General features: G+C 41.6%; 1 protein-coding gene and 1 long non-coding RNA gene across 14 annotated transcripts in view; one reads left to right on the top strand and one right to left on the bottom strand.

The window, feature by feature from the left end:
- LOC135101293 (circumsporozoite protein-like) overlaps positions 1-16,795 on the bottom strand; it is a 277,378-nt gene that overhangs the window by 93,201 nt on the left and 167,382 nt on the right. The window lies entirely within an intron of this gene.
- Positions 7,048-7,998, top strand: LOC135101294 (uncharacterized). Its single transcript, XR_010269186.1, has 2 exons — positions 7,048-7,508; positions 7,573-7,998. It is a non-coding gene; the product is annotated as an uncharacterized LOC135101294 (long non-coding RNA).

The raw sequence follows: 16,795 nt of genomic DNA, 5'->3' as shown, positions 1-16,795 counted from the left end.
CAGTGACAATTGGTAGCCCTGCACACTAACCTTACCGACACTTGATCAGGCAGCGGGTTTCGTATTGTTCATTATGCCACAGTTCGCGCCACACTTTAAAGATAGTTTTCGGAGATACTGTACATTCATTGGCTGAAAAGTTCTTTATACAGTCATACACATCAGTTACTTTCAACTTGGGTCCACTTAGACTAATATGTATAAGACTACACTTTTATTTGAAATATTTAGATGCACGGTTCTACTTTATGCTTCTGTTTATCCTACTTAGTATTAAAACAAGAGTGGGATTTTATTAAGTTTATAAAGGAACGTTACTGAATGCTGTTGACGAGACAACGATGAGACAAATTCTTATTTCAGTTCTACATCACCAGTGTTTACGGCTTCACTCCAGAACAGGACTCCCTAACCTCCTCTCATCCCAAGCAAAGCCTCTTACGAGTAAATCGTTTCGTTATTGTCAATCTATTATCTGTTCTTTATATTCAAGAGAAAATATGGAAACAGTTGAATCTACTTTTCTATATCATGTCTTCTGGGTTGTGACTGATTTCTTTCTAGCGTCTGCAGCTTAAGAGTGTCAATGAAGAATAATGATGCTATTTCACTGAACTTAAAGCTTTCACTGTAAGGAATCTCTCTCTCTCTCTCTCTCTCTCTCTCTCTCTCTCTCTCTCTCTCTCTCTCTCTCTCTCTCTCTCTCTCTCTCCCAAACCATATCTCACTCCCAAGTAGAATTCACCTTCTCTCTTTTACCCATCTTTACTATATTTCACTAAGTAAGGCTATTTTCTAAGAAGTAACATCCTAACAATCCTCCTTCAGCTTGAGCAGCAACACTAATTTTATTGCAAACCTTCCAGTTCGACTTCGCTTAGATTACCTTACTTAAGGTTTCCAGTCAAGAGATACCCTGCCATGCCTCGCCTCACCCTCCCTAACACTCCGCCAAGACAATGATTCCCTTGGTACCATCGCCGCGTGTACCAGGATGAGAGAAAAGCCGACAGTCCACTGCTAAGCCATGCGCGGATTAGCGCCGTTAGCATCAGTCCGAGAAAACAAGCAATTCAACTGACCTTGGAAAACCTTGAGCTGAAGCCAGGAGGGAAAGTAAAGTGTGTCTAGAATATGAAGGTGGTAGTTAAGTGAGACAGAAGAGGAGGAGCACAAGTCATGTTGCGATTGACGGATGAAGGCAATCTAGGGAGAGTGTCGCACAGAGGAGGCGGGACGCAAGGCGCCTTCAGGCCAGTCACTGCTGGTGTCCCTCGCCTCCCCTTCCTGCCTCGCTGCGAGGTGAAGGGGCCACTACCACCGCTGCCTCAACACTTACACTACCTTTGCGTCTCAACACTGAAATGCTTCAATGAATGGGAATGAACGGGAAAGTAATGGTCACTTAGAATTGCTTAGAACAAGTACATGTTACTAAGTGTTTTAAATCAATCTGTCTGTCTGCGTCTGTCTGTTTATCTCTGCCTCACATCTTCACTATAATGTTTTGTAAGAAAGAGCATCCCAATCTATGTTGCTTTGTTGCAGCACATCTATTTGTATTAATGTTGTGTGTGTGTGTGTGTGTGTGTGTGTGTGTGTGTGTGTGTGTGTGTGTGTGTGTGTGTGTGTGTGTGTGTGTGTCTGGTGTAACATTACGAGTGGAACAATATTTACGAGTATGGGTCAGTAGGTCTGTCTTCTGGTATATTTAGTAGTTTTAGGAAATCAATGACAACTACGTATTGTGCCTGAAAAATGGCATACCGTAAATACGAGGCAATGAGAGAAAAAATATAGTTAGGTCACTGTGTATGCATTTTCTTCACTTACTGTAATTGTTATCACGAAAGAATGTACGAGTAACGGAAGAGGCATACGTTTATATTATGCAAACATTATGCTGTATTAATATCCCACTGACTAATTCAGTTGGACTTTTGGTTAAGTACTCGGTGCAGGGCACGGTAAAATATTTATTAAAGTGCTTTACAAAAAAAATTGTACAAATATACTCTTTAGAATGAAATATACTAATTTCTGCCGCTATTTAAAACTACTTTGTCTATGTCTGTGTCTGCCCGCACATCCATCTGTCCCTCTGTCTATTTGTCTGTTTCTCTGTCTGCTTGCTTGCCTTCTATTTTTGCCTGCCTACCTGTCTGCCTGCTTCTTTGCCTGCCTATCCTCTTCAAGTCAGGCTGACTATTTCCCTGTCATCCTGTCTGTCTGCCTGCTTTCTTTCTTTCTTTTTTGCATGTCCATCTACATCTTTCCCAGCCTGTTAGTCTGTCTGCCTCCTTGCTTGCTTGCTTGCCTCCCTGCCTGTTTGTTTGACCGTCTGTCTTCCTGCCTACCTGTCCGGTCTCTCTCTCTCTCTCTGATGATTACCTAAACAAGTCAACACATTATTTAAATCACAACTACGTAATACCAAGGTACTTGAAGGCTTGTCTGTAAGTGGTATCAGTGTGAACAGGTTACATCACGCTCCTATACAATCATGATTTGCGCAGCACACCCTCCATAGTAGGTTGGCAGGCACTTCCCACACGTTAAGGAGTCCTTCTTTATTTCACTCTCTAATTTAAACTTCTTTATGCAAATGAAATTAAAGTTCGGGATTTAAATGATCACTTACTTTCTTCGCGCATAACAAAAATGTGCTGGACAAATATAACGAAAAATATTTACATAAAAAAAACAATATTAATATTCTAGCCAAACTTCACAGTAACGAAAGTTTTCATAAATATAGGAAGATATTGCAAAGGTCGCACTGAAATATTATTTATCACCGTACAACTACCATACCTAATTCCCGGGAGCAGACTCATGCAGGATATAAAAAGATGAAAGACCAATAAATAGCGGTAGAGAGTCATGAAAACATGGCAATTCATCAAAGAACTCCCGAGAGAGAGAGAGAGAGAGAGAGAGAGAGAGAGAGAGAGAGAGAGAGAGAGAGAGAGAGAGAGAGAGAGAGAGAGAGAGAGAGAGAGAGAGAGAAGGAAGGATAATATGAAAAATAGGGCCCTTAGGAGGGCAGGAGGCATGCAGGCAGGAAGGAAGGAAGACAAAAACAAGTATCAATATAATAAACATAATAAATAATAGTAAATAATAAACAAAAATAATGATAGGGAGATACATTACATTGCACGTGTATCTAAGAGTGAACATTACTCACGGCTCACCAGCACTCCCCGGCACACAGCTAATCCTGGCGCTAGTGAGGCTCTGAGGAGGAAAGACGCTTACTTTCCCTTGGCTTACAAATGAAAGTGTGCTCTACCGTACCTCCCATCAGGAAGCCACGCTGATGGGGAATTAAAAGATGGAGTGTGCTTTTCAGTATTTCTACTTCAGGAACACAGCCACTAGAACAACTAATTGCTTACTGTCCACGGCAGGTACAGAGATAGATAGATAGATAGAGAGAGAGAGAGAGAGAGAGAGAGAGAGAGAGAGAGAGAGAGAGAGAGAGAGAGAGAGAGAGAGAGAGAGAGAGAGAGAGAGAGAGAGGAGGAGGGAGGAGGAGGGAGGGAGGGAGGGAGGGAGGGAGGGAGGGAGGGAGGGAGGGAGGGAGGGAGGGAGAGAGAGAGAGAGAGAGAGAGAGAGAGAGAGAGAGAGAGAGAGAGAGAGAGAGAGAGAGAGAGAGAGAGAGAGAGAGAGAGAGAGAGAGAGAGAGAGAGAAAACTAATTATATATAGAAATTAAAACGAAATTAAATTGGTTAACTTCCCAGCCACAACCATCGCCCCCGCCAGCACCACCACCACCGCCACCACCACCACCACCACCACCGCCACCACCACCACCAGCAGGTCGCCGCCACCAGCTTGAACCGCAGTCAAAGGGAGCGCCATACATGTGTTTAATTTCTGGCAAGGTTTTTTTTTTTTTTTTTTTTTTTTTTTTGCAATACCGTAGAAAACTTGAAACGCCGTCTTGTTACAGATTAAAACTCCTTGCCTTCAGGAAATGAGGGCATCTCATTTCATCTATTTTCATTCTTCCCTATAAATTTTCCTTCGGGTTTTCCTTCTCTAACCCAGTAAGGTATTTACTTCAGATTTGTTTGCTGTACGGCTTATGACGGAGGGAGTGGAGGGTGAGGAGAGAGCCTTCTGCTTTGCTGTCCTTTAACTTTATGTAACTCTCCCTCGCAGTACATACATACACACACACACACACACACACACACACACACACACACACACACACACACACACACACACACACGTTAATTAAAGAAATGCTGTTGTTCTGTCATGTATCCAGTATATTTTGTTTTGTTCTCCACAGGTAACAATTAATGTGGTGCTTTTTCCCGTTCCAGTTCTCTGTGACCTCTGGTATTCTTTTAGCCTGTCTTTTTACTCTGACAGGCGATGCTACTGTTACGACGACGACGATGAGAACGAGGACGACGACGATTAGATTAGAGGCACCGCACGCACGACGGCAAAAACGACAGTGATGATTTTTGTAAAGTTAAGCACCAGTAGTAGCAGCAGCAGCAGAAGCAGCAGCAGCAGCAGCAGCAGCAGCAGCAGCAGAAGCAACAACAGCAGCAGCAACAGCAACAGCAGCAGCAGCAGCAGCAGCAGCAGGAGTTGTAGTAGTAGTAGTAGTAGTAGTACTAGTAGTAGTAGTAGTAGTAGTAGTAGTAGTAGTAGTAGTAGAAGTAGTAACTGTAGTAGTTGCTAATTTTGTTGTTGTTGTTGTTGTGGAAGGAAGGAAAAAGCAGCAATACCAACAAGAGCAGCAAGATCAGCGACGACAACAGCAGCACCAGCAGCAGCAGCAGCATATTTAGTGTAATAATCTCCAACAGATAAAACACGCGGTGAGAAGTAACACGAGGCATCCTGGACAAACACCTGTCCACCTCGGCCCTGCAGGAGCTAAGATAGACAAAATGCATTTATAGTTGTTCAAGTGTCCAGCTTAGGTTACAGAGGCGTAGGTTAAGTCAGCCTGGTTGCATGGTGCACACCAGGATGCATGATATTTTTCAAAGGTTACCCAGAATTGTTGGCTACATGGAAGTGTACATGACATGACCAGTGTCATGAGGAAGAAGAAGTAAGTTGCCATACTGCTTAGTATGAAAAGATATAAATTGTGATTAAAGTATTACAAATTCATGTATTATGTTGGTATATTACAGTACACTCAAACGCAACCCGCGCCTCATGTGTTTGAGATGTGGCGTTTTAAGACTACAGAAAAAAAAGTCAAATATTCACGTAATTCTTTTGTAATCAGTTGTCCAAGGCTCAAGTGTACATAAATGTATTAAATTTATTTAATTTAAAGGGTGGATGGATTTAGAAAAGGTGGAAATACTGAAAAAAAATAATAACATTGAATAAATTATGAGAAAAAAAATATTACGTAGTAGTAAGACAGTCTTCTGCAGGAGAAGAAAAAGAAGAAGGAATAGGAGGAATAATACAGCAACATTCTCGCATGCATTGTTGAAGTTGAAGTGTGGATGTCTGAAGCAGCAGCCTTGCCTGGCACTTTCACAGTCAGTCCCCTGAGTTAGCGTAGTTTCCTTTCAAGGAACTCTGTTTTATTTCTCTCTCTAAACACAGCCCATCACAGGTCGAACTTTGCCTGGCGCCAACGGAGATTTGACCAGTCGTAGTTTACATATATATGTTTCTTCCTCTGATGGCGGTGACGCTGCTGCTTCTTCCTCTAAGAGCAGTGGTGGCAGTTCTTTTTCTCTGCTTCTTTTTCTTGATTTCTTCCTCTGATGGCGGTAATGCTGCTGCTGCTGTTGCTGCTGCTGCTGCTTCTTCTTCCTCTGATGGCGTTGCTTCCTCTTCTTGTTCTAAGACAGTCAGTTTGATGGTCTGAGTTGGTAGGTGGTAGGGTAGACAGAGTGGAGAAAGTAGGAGGTGCTGCACACTCACCTCCTCTGCTCCCCAGTCATAATTCAAGTCAGGTTGGTGGAAGACTGGGAAGGGAAGGGAGGTGCTGCACACTCACCTCCCCTGCTCCCCAGTCATAATTCAAGTCAGGTTAGTGGAAGACTGGGAAGGGTAGGGAGGTGCTGCACACTCACCTCCCATGCTCCCCAGGTTACATTTGTAACATCTGTCAGGTTGATTATTTTTGGAGTTGCCAGGGTCAGTCAGTCAAGCCCAGGGAAGTGCTACGCACTCACCTTGCCAAGATCAGAGGGGTGGTGGTGGTGGTAGATTTGGAGCTGGTAGGATGAGTCACATTGGTGGTGGAAGTCAAACTGGGAGACTGGGAAGGGTAGGGAGGTGCTGCACACTCACCTCCCATGCTCCCCACGGTCAGTCAATTTGGTGGTCTGTTGCCAGATTAGAGTAAGATTTGTAAGTCAGTCAGGATGGTTGTTTTTAGAGTTGCCAGGGTCAGTCAGGCTGGTGGTAGGGAAGTGCTACGCACTCACCTACCCTGGACAGGGTAAGATGTAGGGATGTAGGGATCAGAGTCACAGTGTCAGAGAGTTGCTCTTAGAAGTTGCCAGGATGAGTAAGGTCAAACTGGGAGACTGGGAAGTGTAGGGAGGTGCTGCACACTCACCTCACATGCTCCCCAGGGCCAGTCAGTTTGGTGATTACATCTGTAAATCAGGCAGGTTGTTTGTTTTTTTGAGCTGCCAGGGTCCGTCAGTCAGGGTCAGACAAGGGAAGTGCTACGCACTCACCTTGCCAAGATCAGAGGGGTGGTGGTGGTGGTGGTCTGTACAGTTGGAGTTGCTCTTTGGAGTTGGTAGGATGAGTCAGATTGATGGGAGACTGGGAAGGGTAGGGAGGTGCTGCACACTCACCTCCCGTGCTTCCCAGGGTCAGTCAGTATGGTGGGTCTTTAGAGTTGCCAGGATGAGTCACGGGAAGTGCTACGCACTCACCTTGCCAGGATCAGTTGCCAGGGTGGGGAGTACTGGAGTACTGGTGGTGGTCTGTACAGTTGGAGTTGCCAGAATGAGTCAGATTGTTGGTCAAAGTCAAACTGGGAGACTGGGAAGGGTAGGGAGGTGCTGCACACTCACCTCCCGTGCTTCACAGGTAGGGTGGTGGTCTTTGGAGTTGTCAGGATCAGTCAGGTTGGTATTGATTTATTTTTATTATTTATTGTTGATTGCCGGAGGGAGTAGGATTTTTTTGGTTTTTACTTTATTTATTTTTTGTTAATTTAATTTAATTTATTTATTTAATTTTATTTTCTATTTATTTTATTGTTTTTTTTTCTTTATACCTATATATATTTTATTCTTTTTGGTGTGGTAGTCCGTAGACTACTTATTTGCTTTATTTATTTATTTTATTTTATTTTATTTATTTACTTATTTATCTAATTTTTTTCTTGCGTGGAAGGTTGGGAGAGAAGGGAACTGCTATGCACTCACCTTAATTTTTATTTATTTTTTTTTTCTATCTTTTGCCTGGTAGGTTGGGAGAGAAGGGAAGTGCTATGCACTCACCTTTATGTTTTTTTTATTTATTTTTTCCTGTTAGGTGGAGAGAAGGGAAGTGCTATGCACTCACCTTTATGTTTTTTTTATTTATTTTTTCCTGTTAGGTGGAGAGAAGGGAACTGCTATGCACTTACCTTTATTTTTATTTATTTATTTATTTTTCTTTTTTTTTTTTTTTTTTTTTTTTTTTTTTTTATTATTTTTTTGCCTGGTAGTCCGTAGACTTGCCAGGGTTAGGTAGGGGAGAGAAGGGAAGCGCTGTGCACTCACCTCCCTTGCTCTCCCGGGGGCGGTAAGGCGGTGCCTTCCTCCCCTGGGGAGGGGTAGGGAGGTGCTGCGCACTCACCTCCCCTCCTCCCCGTGGGCAGCTCCATCACCGTACCTGTGTGTTTGAGGCACACATGGTGATGGAGGGATGCTCTTTGAAGGTTTTTGTGAGTTCCGAGAGGGGGGTTCGAACCTACGCGCCCCTCACTTCCCTCACGCCAATCTCCAAGTGCATCACTCTACCCACTGGGCCACGAGGGCCCTTTTTCTTTTTTTTAAAGTTGGTCTATTTCCCCATCTTCCCAATCTTTTTTGTAAAGTTGGTCTATTTCCCCATCTAATGTTCACGCCAGTATGTATTAAAGAATTATGATGTGAATTAATTTCATTACGTTATTTATTTATTGTGTTTTCTATGGGATATGACCGCTGGCATCCCACACACACTGGGTTCCCAAAACTGTCACTACGCCATGAAACCCCAACGGTAAACAAGATATATTTGAACACATGATTTCCCTTCCAGTGTTAATGCAGCACCAAAAGTTCAATAAGAAAAACTGCTGCTGATTCTAAAGTGAGCGTTCATGCCCACAGTGATAATTAGATAATTGTTGACTTGTGGGAGCATGTCGTGGAGTGCAAATAGCAGTAGGTGAGATCAGAGAACTTTACAGAGGCGGGCATTCCTTGTGTCTGGAGTAGCCTCCTGGAACCCTCCCCTGTGCTGCACCAGCACCACCATCACCAACAACAATAACAACAACACAACATTACACCTGTCCATCCTGCAGCACGAGAATGACTCAGCGCAGAGAACCACGGATTGCTTTATTCGTAATTCACGTCCACTCTCAACATAGACATCAATCAAATTATGTCATTGAAAAAGCTGGTGAAGCACTCACTTCTTCACACAGGCTTTACTACCTATCAGCAGGATGAAAGCTTCCGACTGGGAGGAAGGGCGGCGTCGGGAGGGATTAAGGGAGAGAGGGTAGGGGGATCAGCGGAGGCTGCAAGTGTGTTTATGCTTCATAGGTATAAAAAAAAGAATACTGCATGAAAAAGAAGAAAGACCTGTGCCCCTCCCACCCCTGCTCCCCGCGTGAGGCGATACGTAGTGAAGTGGTACTGTTGTTGTTGTTGTTGTTGTTATTATTATTATTATTATTATTATTATTATTATTATTATATATTATTATATATTATAATCATTATTACTATTATTATTACCATTATAATTATTATTATTACCGTCATCACCGTCACCAGCACCATCATTGTAGTGTAGCGGGTTTGTGTCCTTTTATTTCCGTGTCGTATCTTGTAAGTTGTAAGTTTTGATAGTTCAGTATTTGTAACGATGGAGACCTTGTTTTTTTCTTTATTTTTTTAAGCAATGCACGGTGTCATTGGCATTTACATCTATATTTTCTACTGTTTTTTTTTTCTCTCTTACTTATGTACAGAATCTATTTGTTTTGCAGAAAAAAAAAGTCCAAACAGCAACAGACCAAGAGGTTCTTACAAGTCTGTTTGGGTGACTGTTTAGGTGGTGTTTGGGTATTCTACTCTATTAGTGGTAGGCAAAGGATAGCACAGAAGAAGGGTCCTTCCATCCCCCACCCCCTATCCCTCCAGGCAAGGCTCACCTGAGAAAGGAAATGGTACCATGTTGTATAGAAATAAAAAACAACATGGAATGTGAGAGGAAACTAAGAAAGAGAGGAGGACTACTTCTACCACATACAATCTACATGCCAGCACGGACAGTACGAAGTGAACGTGTTCGTTATTCAGACATGAACAATGACAACCGGGAATTACTGTCTACATACTTGTCAAGACAGGTTTTCAATGAGTGTACAGTACCTGAGTTAACGACGCTTGATGGAACACAATTCCACATATTTATGACACGATTGAAGTAAAATGTTTGGCTTCATTTGTTTGAAATCGCTTACCTATTATTTGCTATTGTTTCTTGTAACATTAGACATGTTGAGTCTTAGGAAGAATTCGGGTCTCATATTTGTGAAACCCTTAAAAGTTTAGTAAAGCAATATCAGATCCCCTCTTAGCCTGCGTTTGGATAGGGAGAATAGATCTCGTTCTTTAAGACGTTCCTTGTAGGGTTAATTGCGAAGCTTTCAAGTAATTTTCGTTACTCTACTTCGTATTGTCTTTTTTTCTAATTTCTCAATATTCCTTCTGTAGTAGGATGACAAAAACTGTACATTATATTCAAGATGAGGAGGTACAAGTGAGTTGTACAAGGCCAATTTTTTTTTTTTTTTCAGATTTGAGGGTGAAAGATCTTCTTAATGAAAACTATTAATTTATTAGCAATTTCAATGACTTCGGTACAGTGTTTGCTTGGTTCAAGATCTGCTGTCACTAAAACTCCCAGATCTTTCTCAGGATCCAAACTATTGATGGGGGGATTACTTTTTATAATTTTCCAGCAGATTGCTATTTCCTATATTTAATACGTGGCATTTATCAAAATCAAAGTTATAAGCCACGTTTCACACCATTCAATGAGAGTGTATACATCATTTTGCAAAATTTGACGTTGGTTTGGTGTCAGTCTTGTTAGCAATTTTAGTATCTGTCAATTTTGACAGTTTACTTCTGATTCCTTCGTCTATGTCATCGATATATATTATGAAGAGGATCGGTCCTAAGATTGAACACTGAGGAACGCCACTACTTACATCAATCTAATTTGAAGAATTATCGTTTGTGGTGACCCCCATACCACAATATATATTGCACTGTCAAAAAAAAACGAAGAAAAGACGAAAGAAAACAAAATAAGGAAAAAGAGAGAAGTGAAGATAAAATAAGTCAGAAGAAAGAAGAAATGGAATGTTTATAGTGATTGATGTGTTGCTGATATCATGTGTGTTTTTCTCACTGAACATTAATGGCGCCGACTGAATATTTGTTGTGTTTATGCATGTGATATTGTCTGTGTTTTGCACGATGATTGCGTTGATCAGTGAATATTCATTATTTCAAATATTCATTTTATTTCATTATTTCATTTATTCATTTATCTATCAATCTATCTATCCATCCATCTGTCTATCTATATATCTATTTATCAGCCAGTCGATCTATTTAACCATTTACCCATCCAGCCATCTATCTATAACTCTACCTGTTCAACCAGATACCTATTCATTAATCAATTCGTCAGACCAACAACACATTTCTCTATCTGCGCCTGAACATACTCACCGATCCATCTCCCCGTTCACCGCCACTGTACCGAGATAATGCACCCTCAATACACTCCTATACTCGGCGGCGGCTAGGCAACGCTATTTCGACATGTTCCACTAAGCATCCCTCCAGTTCCTCCCACAGCTCCCTGCTTATAAGGGGAGACAAGGCCCCTGCTAATACTACGGGACGGGAGGAGGAGGGGGAGGAAGAGGAGGGGCGTCTGTTGCAAGCATTATGTCGGCAAAAGGAAGGATGGAAAGTAAGTCAGAGAGGATGAAGGATGGTGGAGCGAGGGAAGAGAAGAAAGGAATCCCTGAAAATGGGAGAAGTTGAGAGTGAGGTGTGATGTTGTTGTTGTTGTTGTTGTTGTTGTTGTTGGTGGTGGTGGTGGTGGTGGTGAGGGACAGGAGATTAATTAGAAATGATTATTTGTGGCGGGGGTGAGGTATGGGACAGAATCATGGTGGAGTGTTGTGTAAGCTGTGGTGATGGTGACGGTGATGGTGATGTTGTGGTGACGAGGATGAGCTTGTGCGTGAATGATTACTGATTAGTGATGACAGGTTAATAGAGCGTCAGTTTATATTAACAGCCACTGGACATGATACATTACGGACAGCTGGTGTGCAGTGGAGGGAGCGTGTTATTATCATAGTCTCCAGATCACTTATTAGAGTCTAGAATAGATCATAAGGGTAACAATTTGGTTACAGTTTACAATACCACTTAATTTCCGCATGGTAAAGAGTGGATGGAAAAGAGAGTTAAATCAGGTTGGTTCATTTAGTTAGGAAGGTGTCTTGATACTCGTCTCTTATAGCAACTCAAGTCATACGGAGGTGAGTAAACATATATGATCAGTTCAAGTCATAACAAGTTTGGGAAGTTAGATAAAAATCAGGGAGAATTACGGAGTTTAACTGTGAAAGAGATCAAAGAGTGAAGAGGCCAGTCAACTCTCGCACTATTAAAGAGAAAACAAGGGCTGAAAGTAAGTGAAAAGCCTAGTTGTATCAGAGCGTGTGTTTCATGAGCAGGGCTGAACTGTAGCGTTTGGATTGCTTTGTATTCATGGTGAGGGGAATCACACCAGGGGCGGGATGTGATACGTTAATAGGAGTGTTTGTATGCGTAATAAAGTGACACAATAATGGATATGGAACGTGCCACATTGATTGCTTTGCATTCATTTTAAAGGGAAATCATGCCACAAATGAAATGTAACACGTTATTTGGAATTTTTATCCATGAAAAGAACCGTAGTAAGGCAGTTCAAGGAAGCATTAATTGGTAGTCAGATGACACTTGATCATAAAAGTAAATGAATACCTAACTCAACGCACAGAAAAAGAAAAAAAGTACTGAAATTTTAAAGAACACATGCTTCTCTCTGACGAGCATCACTCGCAAGACCTGCATTACATTCAGTCCCGAAGAGTTCTCAAGAGTCCTTTTAAATTATTTGACCCTTCCACATGAAACAATCACACTGGAGAAATGGTTCTCAACTGGTGGTCCACAGTGACTCTTTAGGGTGGTCCACAGGATGCCTACTGTATTTGCTGATAAAAATTAAATGGAAAATTCAGGATGAACAATTTTGATCAAAATATATAACTACTATTATTACATTTCTATTTAAGAGAACCATTGACAGTCTAAGTTGTAGCTGTTAGGTAATACTTCGAGTCACTTCTAAGTTTAATCTACAACGAATGTTCAAGATTCACGCCGCCATCCGGGACTAGGGCCTGAGAACATACTCGTACTATACGCGTCAAGGTGACGAGCCATCCTGTTCATTTCTGTCAGCTTCCGCGCGGCTACACGAGTCGTCAAGTGCTGTGGACCACCGTGCCTGTGGCCACTGGCCACCGAACTGCAGTGTTGATTAGTTGTATTAAAACAATATTGAAAGGGTCCAAATTTTCTTTCTGTTTTTGTTAGTGGCCCGTGGCCTGAAAAGTGATGAAAACCACTGCACTAGAGAGTAATAACGGCATTAGCAAAAGCGTCCACTTCAAACACCCTTTTGTCTCTGCCTGTGGGCGCACAAATTACCTCAGAATGTTACGTCACAATGAATAAGACAAGTGAAAAAGCTTTCTTTCTCTTAAATTTGAATACCGTCTTTTCGGAAATATTGATTTTTTTATTTTATTTTGTGCAATAAGAAAGGAAAACTTGTGCAATTTTGAGAAGAGTGAAAAAATCTACAATTCACCCTAAGGAGGAGGAACAGAGAAATTACGAACTCTACCACCACCACCACCACCACATCCTCCTCCTCCTGATCCTCCTTTTTTTTTTTTTTTTTCTTAGGAATAATGATAAAATCTCACTTCATTCTTTCCAATCAAAATGCAGTCAGTTTTCCCCACACTGCACGATGGTTTTCCCACGCCAGCACAAGCACAAGGGCGTGTCAGTTTGGCAGAAGTCATACACTGCTTTAGCTTACTTTACTAAATGGTAGTTAATCTAAATTAATTCCAAAGCGTTATGTAAAGACCTGTGGGAGTGTTTCTGTTTTGGTTATCCATTGTAATCACATGTAATCCTTATTTTCTTCGTCCGCATTCTCCTGTTATTGATCAACTTTGTGATTTTAAGTACTAGAGGTCAAAGTTGCTGGGGATAACCTGTGTATGCAGCCTCTAAAGGGAAGGCACACAAACCCAGTGACCGAAGCTGTGGCTTGATTGACTGCCGCCTCCCTGGAAAGCGCAACGCAAGGATGCTGCACCACCCCTCAACAACCAAACTGTGCCTTCACCTGCGCTACGCACACACCACATCACACAACTATCATGCATTTACACTCTCCCTCACAAACAAAAGTAGACAGACCACAACTCTTTCCCTCACTATTCTCTCAAGTTCTATGTGGTTTTTCTATACCACGTGGTATCAATTCCTGTATCTTGTCAGCTTCTGCTGGAGGGATTGGTGGGGAGGAACCTTCTGTACTATCCTGTATCTCCCACAAATAGTTAATGTACAATAATTATCCAAACAGCCTCGTCAATACCTCAAGGTTTGGTCTTCCGTTGCATTCCTTTGTATTCCTCTAGAGAGAGAGAGAGAGAGAGAGAGAGAGAGAGAGAGAGAGAGAGAGAGAGAGAGAGAGAGAGAGAGAGAGAGAGAGAGAGAGAGAGAGAGAGAGAGAGAGAGAGAGAGAGAGAGAGAGAGAGGATATCGTTGAATAAAATAATTTTGTATAAATCAAGATATGAAAAAGGAATATAAAATGGTAAGCTTTTTTTCGCCTAGGGGCACACGTAGAATACACTTGTCAAGTTAAGTGAACATAAAGTGGAAATGGTGAAGATAAACAAAATAATGGAGGAACACTGAACCTTTCACGAGAATGGAACTGTTGATATTACTGGGATTTTTATTTATTTTTTCTAGTGTATATCATTATCCCAGACTACATCACCACAACTACATCATTCCGTCACAGCGTAAAGGGAAAGACTATAGTGGTGATGATGTCACTGTATTTATGCTCTACAAGCTGCATCACTTTAACAAACTTTAGGCGCTGTATCATTACAAACACAACTCATCACCACAGCAGAGTACCACACTAACATCCGACATTACCTCACCCTCCTGAGCCAATAACCTGCAGGGAGTGCCACAGCCCCGTCAGGCTACATAGAATACAAGCAATCATCCTGAGAGCGCACCCCGTCACGTGGCTCACTCTAATAGAAGCTTACAGTGTAGGGAAGCTGCCTCTGAGCGTCACATAATCCTGCACGCCATCCAGACCACGCTACGCTACGCCTCCTCCTCCTCCTCCCTCTCCTCCTGCTCCTCCTCCTCCTCCTCCTCCTCCTTGTCCCCGCCCGACCACTTGCCTACCTCTTTTACGAGTACATACAAGCTGCACGCCCCACGCGGCGCATGCAAACACTAGCCCGTCGCCGTACATTTGGCCGTTTGCTCTCCTCTCGACACCCACACTGCTGCACGTCACTGAGAGAGAGAGAGAGAGAGAGAGAGAGAGAGAGAGAGAGAGAGAGAGAGAGAGAGAGAGAGAGAGAGAGAGAGAGAGAGAGAGAGAGAGAGAGAGAGAGAGAGAGAGATATTCATATGGCAAAAAGTAAATTCTTTCATACAAATGCACCACATTAAGCGCCTCCAGCGTAAGACTGTATCTTACATCTGTAAGATGTATCAGACTGTATCAGATCAGTAAGATGTAAGACTGTAGCGGGGCAATAAACACGTGAAGTCTATGGAGAAGGCAGGGCGTGTTTCACTTGCTGGTCTTGCCTCTCACTTTTTTAAAATACGTGTTCTTTTTGTCTTTTCTTTTTTTTTCCTTGCGTGGATTGACAAGGTGCGGAATAATAGTAAGAAAACATAATTAATAGAAAAACTGAATTGGTGTCACTCCAGCTGATAATCCTGCTCTTTACTACTGCTACTACTACTACTACTACTACTACTAGTACTACTACTACTACTACTACTACTACTACTACTACTACTACTACTATTACTACTACTACTACTACTACTACTACTACTACTACTACTACTGCTACTACTACTACTACTACTACTACTGTTATTAACATTAACACCTATTACATCTCAGGAAAGCTTTTATTTTTCTCCAACCCTTTATGCTTCTTAAAAACATGGAACTGCATTTGGAAATAAAAATTCAAATAGCCGAACACAAAAATCAATTAGATGCAAAAGATATTGGACGGCTCAACTTGAAACACTGCATTAAACAATGCAATGCATGTTTAATTTAGAGTCAGTATAAAATGGTAGTCTAACATTTGCATATAGCCACTACTTATACTCACACTCTCATATCTTCTTGGCGAATGGCAAACAGACGAACAAAAAAATATCTTTTCAGTTGTCACTTCCATACACACAGACAAAAAAAGAGAAAAGATAAAAAGAAAGTCAATAATAAAAAATCTAAATATGTTTCTGGAAGTGCCTCAATACTCTTAAAACAACTAGTCACAGGAAGGGGAAAAAAAAACAGAAATAGACAGAGAATTCCAAAGTTTACTAATGAAGGGGATGAAAGAATGAAGAAAATGCTTGACTCCTGGACTACTGAAAGGGAACCTAATAAAAAGTGAAAGTCTTGCGTAGCGTCAGCGTGGGGAAGGAGAGACGCATGCTGATGGCAAATTCAGAAGAGCAGTAACCAAAGAAATAACATAACAAGACAAACTTCCCCCATTTTTTTTCCATCTTCATATACTTGTGTGCATTTTTTGTAGCATATCAGTGTATTTGCTATGGTAAGCTCAGTAGGTATGAAATGTTCTCTAGGGTATGCATTAATTCATCCATTTATTTATTTATTTATTTATTCACTTATTTATTATCTATTTACTTCATACATTCATACATACATACTTCATACATGTATTCTACTTTTCATTACCAAATCATATTGAGAGGCAATTTTGTGACTCACTGTTTCCTTTACATTGAGAAATTACTTGTTTATTACAGTACAGCATAAAGCAAGTGTCTGCAGTGAGTCAGACACTTTGTCAAGCAGCCTTACCTTACATGCACATGGAATAACATAGGCAAGCATGACAGGCTTCACTTAAATGTAAACCTAAAAAAGGAAGGACGTACACTGCACTACAAAAACTGCTCCATCCCCGTCACTCACCGGTAAATTGTGAGTGTGTCAGGAGGAGCAGGAAAAAGCCAGTCTACATCATCTGGCTGCGAGGAAAGAAAAACGTCCCGTCGCTGCTGCATCCGACAACACAAACACAAAATCAGAGGACCGTGTTAAAACCTAAAAACAAAGAG

The sequence above is a fragment of the Scylla paramamosain genome, chromosome 6 (genome assembly GCF_035594125.1).
Source record: "Scylla paramamosain isolate STU-SP2022 chromosome 6, ASM3559412v1, whole genome shotgun sequence".
Classification (NCBI taxonomy): Eukaryota; Metazoa; Arthropoda; class Malacostraca; order Decapoda; family Portunidae; genus Scylla; species Scylla paramamosain.
This window is presented reverse-complemented; position numbering and strand designations above follow the sequence as displayed.